This window comes from Andrographis paniculata, unplaced genomic scaffold (assembly GCF_009805555.1).
Source record: "Andrographis paniculata isolate CXL003 unplaced genomic scaffold, ASM980555v1 Contig61END, whole genome shotgun sequence".
Taxonomy (NCBI): domain Eukaryota; kingdom Viridiplantae; phylum Streptophyta; class Magnoliopsida; order Lamiales; family Acanthaceae; genus Andrographis; species Andrographis paniculata.
This window is the reverse complement of record NW_026137597.1, coordinates 2851010-2857005: the sequence shown is the minus strand read 5'-3', so window position 1 is coordinate 2857005 and position 5996 is coordinate 2851010. Positions and strand designations below refer to the sequence as shown.

The 5996-nt window shown below is 31.0% G+C and overlaps 1 long non-coding RNA gene across 3 annotated transcripts; it reads right to left on the bottom strand.

Moving 5' to 3' along the window:
* Window positions 1–940: 940 nt before the first annotated feature.
* On the bottom strand, window positions 941–4371 carry LOC127260308 (uncharacterized). Of its 3 annotated transcripts, XR_007840699.1 has the most exons (6): window positions 4117–4371; window positions 3132–3268; window positions 2335–2451; window positions 2159–2252; window positions 1349–1639; window positions 941–1283 (listed from the first exon to the last, which is right to left on the bottom strand). It is a non-coding gene; the product is annotated as an uncharacterized LOC127260308 (long non-coding RNA). The 3 variants fall into 3 exon arrangements; XR_007840697.1 differs by having other exon boundaries at window positions 941–1639; XR_007840698.1 differs by having other exon boundaries at window positions 941–1636.
* Window positions 4372–5996: the final 1625 nt, after the last annotated feature.

Sequence of the window (5996 nt, the reverse complement as noted above, 5' to 3'; positions counted from 1 at the left end):
TTTAGGAGACTAAATCTGGTCTAAAAGAATATGTGACGAGATCCTCGGCCTCGAGTGCAACTCGGCACCTCGTGCCACACCAATTAATCGATGACAAGTGTTATTTAATTTTATACATTTAATTTTTTTATTATTCCCATATTTTAATTATTCTTATCTATGATATATTTAAAAATTACAGTCAGTGTCTCTTTTCTTTTTTTTCTTCTTCTCCAACATTTGATGGTGCCCCTGGTTTAACCACGACTTTTATTTATTTATTTATAGAATTACTAGCCAGAAGACATAGCAAGTTTTTTCATGATGCCAAATCCTAAATTAACAAACAAAAGTAAAATTTAGACCTTATAAAATTTTCACTTAAATGCTTGCCGCTGCGAATTTAAAAGCACATTATGCAACAAAAATGCAATTAGCAACAACACAACTCTTATAATTAAATAAAATGACATTATATGAGGCTATACATTATTGTGGGTGATTTATTATCCTATTTGTCAGACACCTCTAGAAACACAGAGGATTCATAATTTTTCAAACCAGAGAGAGCAAAACTTATTTTACTTTACTGTTATCAGCAATGGATACTAATACATTCTATGATTCCTCATTAAATATCGAATAGATAAATTAATCAATTTTTTTTTTCACTAAATTCCACACGAATATAATTACATAAGTTGATTTTAAAATCATATACAAAAGTCATGCATCTCTATTGATATCTATCACAAATTAAAAAATAAATTGAAAAGAAAAATAGCTCAAGAACAAAAACTTTTGCATCGATTTCCCTAATAAATCCAATGGCATCCTGTTGACATAATCCTTAGTCGAGAAATTCCTATAACAAAATTACTTGAAACAAGATCATAATGAGAATAATGGCAATTGCGTATAAGAAAGAGTATGTCGCATGAGAAAATTGTGCATTGCGAAATTGGCAGAATCCTTATCAAATGAGTGAAAAGGTTAATTTTGTGGATATAGAATCGACAATCACTGATTCAAGAGAAAAACTTCTACGTCCAACCGAAAAGGTAATGTACTTCCAGCATGTTAGGGTAAAAAACAAAGAATCAGCTAAAACTTTCTAAAACTGATCTTGCAATGCATGCAATGGCATAATTATCAGATTTCTTGCTGCTCCATCTTTGGTTGTCTTCAGAAATTGGTTTCTTCTTTCAAATAGTAAATGGGCACATTTCGAACTTTCCAACATTCTTATGTTTGGATGAACGCGAGGCATTCTTGGGCCATAAATAATGTAAGCAATAAAGCACCTAGGAGAAAATAAGATTCATGTAATAATACTCAAGAAGAATTTTAGAAATTGACATTATCATACCTTGGAGATATTCAACTAGTGTTATGCTTGTTTTCATTTTTTCTTTTTCCTTCATACAGATCATCATTAATTTCTGGGTCACTAACGAGGTTGGTTCACTGATGTGTCAGAAACCAAAGCCTTCTTGCTTCACGGACATCACTGCTTGGGTTATTCATGGCATGCATCATTGGACTTTCGTCCCATCTGCATCTGCTTCAGATGGAGCTGAGTTTGATTCTTCGACTGGAACCCAACTATTTGCATAATTCCTCTTCAGATTCCTTCCTTGGCCTTCTTCGCTTGATGCTGCTGCAGCAAATATTCTTCTTTGTGAATAAAAACAAATAAATGCTTGACAAAAACAGAGCAAAATATTGATGGGAAGTGATGCAGATTTGTTTCCAATTCAGTAATTTATCAGAAACACAGATAAAAGAATAATCTTGAAAATGCACCCACTAAGTGTATTTTCAACCAGCAATTAGGAGTAACAGGGGAAACATATATATTTATCTCTATTCCCCGTTAAAATAGTTTTCACCTAAAAAGCCGTAACATCGAAAATCAATTTCACATTCAAAAATCACATTGAAAACTTATTTCTCATAAAAACAAATGCATATCCAACACCCCCAAACATGTTGGGGTGCAAATTCAAGTCCCACATTGGGACGTCCAAAAATCAATCTGCACTTGCTCAGCCCAAAGCAGCAAAATCATACTTAGTGTTGAGTTCGTCAGTCCTAACAAAACATTCAAAGCACAAACACACCCTAAGTTTTTTTCATGGTGAAGAAGAATAGAAGCTTGATGGAGATGGGAACATACCTTGCATAAGCAATGTGCTTTTCAACTTATTTCCCTTCATCATTAACGGTGAACCATTTCTCATCTAAGGAAAGGGAATCCCCATTTCCAATATCTGTTGGGAGTAATAGTTGTCAAAAATAAGGTTTAGGTATAAGCACTAGGTTATAAGAATTACAAAACATTCCACGACTTACTTTGATGGAGCACTTCGGAATCCCCAAACCATTCAATTTCCGGTACACATGGCCACCAGAACCAACCAGTACTGGCTCTGTTCTTACAGCATTTGAATTTTTAATTTCTACAAAATTCTAGTGTAGAAATTTTAGATTAAAATAAATGTTTACATAACATAAAGTTACAACGAACAAAAAGTAGCAATGTGCAAAAAAAAATAGTATGAGGATATAAAGGGACTATAATATACTTACTCTTTGGAAGCATGACCTTTGACAAGAAGGCTTAGAATAAAAATACAATTATAATTAAACATTTATATTTTTAAATCTGGTATTTAAATTATAATTTGAGTATAATATATAGATAGGAGGAAGAATAAATATAGTATTATGAGTATGTAGTATATGTATGTATGTATGTGGGGCTGGACAGACTCACTTCCTCATAACTCATTCACGACCATGTGCAGGTCTGCACACTACAACATGAGAATTGCAATAGAAATTCTATAGTATATTAATTAATTATTGAGATTTGAAGGTTGTATAAAAGGGCAAATATGTCCAAGGAATCAGAGCATAGCAAAAACAGTCGTGTTTGGAAAGATCATACAAAAAAATAATTCATGAAATTAAGGTGAAAGATCATACAAAAAAATAATTCTAAATTACTGTGCTGCAATCGAATTGTCCAAACACACACTAAAATAAATAAATAATTCAATCCAACTTTATTATATATATCTTCAAATAACACAATCATAATCCCAATTTGAAATACAAAAATTAAAGATCTATTAATCATATCATACCCGATGGTGAAAACTTTATGCCGACTGCAAAGTTCTAATTCCGTGAGAAATAAGAAGAAATTAAACTGCAGTGCTTGATGAGAGAGATTGAAAGAGAGAGTAAAATGGTCCTAATAATTGTGATTACTGTTGGAGACCTGCACCAAAATTTTAAAAAAATTATACTAAGTATGAATGATTATTACCCAAAGAAAGTACAACGAACAATACAATTATCTGCGGAACCTCAATCCACGATAAAAATAAGTATAGACTTTCCATGGTATATAATATAGATCAAGAAACTAGTTGTACAATGAAAGCACACAATATACTAAGAATCTATACTTGCAAGGGCTATATAGATATAGATAGGCTTTTTATATATGTATGTGTATCATTTCTACTTATTAAGTAAGTTACAAATGTACTGATGTTTATATATATAAAATAACCATTAATGGCTACTAATCAGAACCTGGAAGCAAATGGAACGAAATGATTAACTCTGTTTAGAATCCTAAATTCTTGGGCATTCTTAGATATGGGCCTCGTAGTTAAGACAACAGAACATTCCCATAAAAAATTCTTAAGCAGCTCTAACTAGATCTTCTAATTTCAATTTTACTAATGTGTAATAGAGGTCTTTTGATGGCTTAGTATGTTACACAATAGCAACTACAGCTCATTACCTTGTCAAAAACAATTTGTAATACCCCATTTCAAATCAATTTCAAATTACAACCAAACAAGCTTTCGCGTGTTCTAGTTTTAGTTCCTTATACAGAATGGTTGGTTAATTTCATTAAGTACTTTTACCGCAATTCACAGATTCAATTCCTTCAAAAGTTCGAGAAATCACAAGTAACAAAGGCATATCAGTGAGCTTTAAGATATACTATTTTGTTTTTGGTAGTGTATAAGTTTAAACTTCAACAAAACATAGAAGCTGATAAGGTAATGAAGTTGTTACATAGTCGCATATCACAAAGTAAAGCTTACTAACCATCCGACGAATCTGTGGAAGAAAAAAACAAAATTGCTCTGCTGAAACTCTTGCCCCAACAAAATTAACTCCCCAAAGTCCTCGTTGGTGGTAAAAGAAACTTTTGAAAGGATCAAAATCGATCAACACCGTGTTTGTGTCCGTGGTAAATGCGCCATGGGTGTTTGCATCGGTTGCGTGATAGATGGAGAAATATTTTAACTATTGTGACGGTATACAATTTTATCACAGAATCCCTTGGAGAATTGCAAGGGATCTGAAATATTCGTCAGTCCTGTTCCTTGTAAATTTGGTTATCAAATTGTATGATACGTAGGGTGAACAAAATATCTTTAAAATTTCATCCAAATCAAACTGAAATTTAAATTTTGATTTTTTATTTTTGAATTGATCCAGATTGAATATTTTAAAATTTTTGAATTTTCTGATCAATCTGAATAAATCTAAATTTTTAATACTAATGTAATAATATTTGTACAAAATATTATACAAATATAAATATATTTTTAATATTAAAAAGAATGACACTAAATGCAAATAAATAGATTGGCTGTGGATGGAGGTAGTATAATATTTTAATATTTTAATTAAAAAATAATTTAAAATTATTAATTATATTTTGATATACTTATTTTTATTTATTATATATTTAACATTATAAAAATATAAAATAAAATTTTAATTTTAAAAATAATGGTAGAAAATTTAAATTCAAGATTTTTGGATTGGTTTAGATTTGAAAAAATTTGAACCAAAAATCCAAATGTTCATCCCTAGTCATTTATACCCATTTTGCAACATAATATATTTTTATCAAATTCTATCACTAAATTGCGAGTTAACACATTCCTTTGAAAAAATTCATAATTAAATTGCGACCCTTTAATTTTTTGGTTGCATAATTAGTCGCCATTTTGCGACATACAAAATTTCATTGCAAATTTCGTCACTTAATGCAACCATATTGTGACTTCTTGTTAGAAAATAAATATATAATCAAATATGTTAGCGGAAGCAGATAGAGAAATTTAAACAAACCTCCAGCCACTGCTAAAAATTAAATTTGTTTTTCAGATCTTCTTAAAAAAAAATAGTATATTGGAATTGTATGGGAAGATGGTGTTGCCAAACTCTGAACCCTTGGGAGGATGTTACCAAACTTTGGAATCGTGTGAAGATGCTGTCACATCTTGGAACCCTAGGATGACGTTGCCAAACCCTGGCTCTCAAATAGCGATGGTGTATTCTGATTTTTTCAGAATAGGTTTAGTAACCCGTATATGAGAGTATTTATAATTAAAAAGAAAAATCGTCCATCACGATTTTTCTGCCACTTCTCACGTATATTTTGAATGTGATGGACTTAATGGAAGAAAAGTGGGCAAAATTTAAGGTTAATTTAATTATATAAGATAATTAAAAAATAATCAAAATTCAAATATGATTAAATAATTAATTAAACTAACATTCTCCCACTTGGCCCACTCAAACCATCACAACATAACGAGAAACCTTATATACGAATCATGGCGGTAGGTCTTCTATAAGCGAATATTACATTCCATGTATCACGATATGTCAAGCATCTCAAACTAAATTCACAACTTAATGAATAAATCATATATTTATTCCGGGTTAAACTTAAGCGAGTTTTCTCAATAATAAACAAATATGTGCACAATAACGCGAGAAAACATCAAACTGAATAAGAGTCTCAAATAACAATGTGCGCAAATAAACTACATTATAGAATCAAGTCCATACTTGCTACGTGATCCCTGAAATTCTTTAGTGGCATGCCTTTAGTCAAGGGATCAACAAGTATACGTGTTCAATGACCACTTTATTTTCCTTAACACGTTCTCTTAAGGCTAAATACT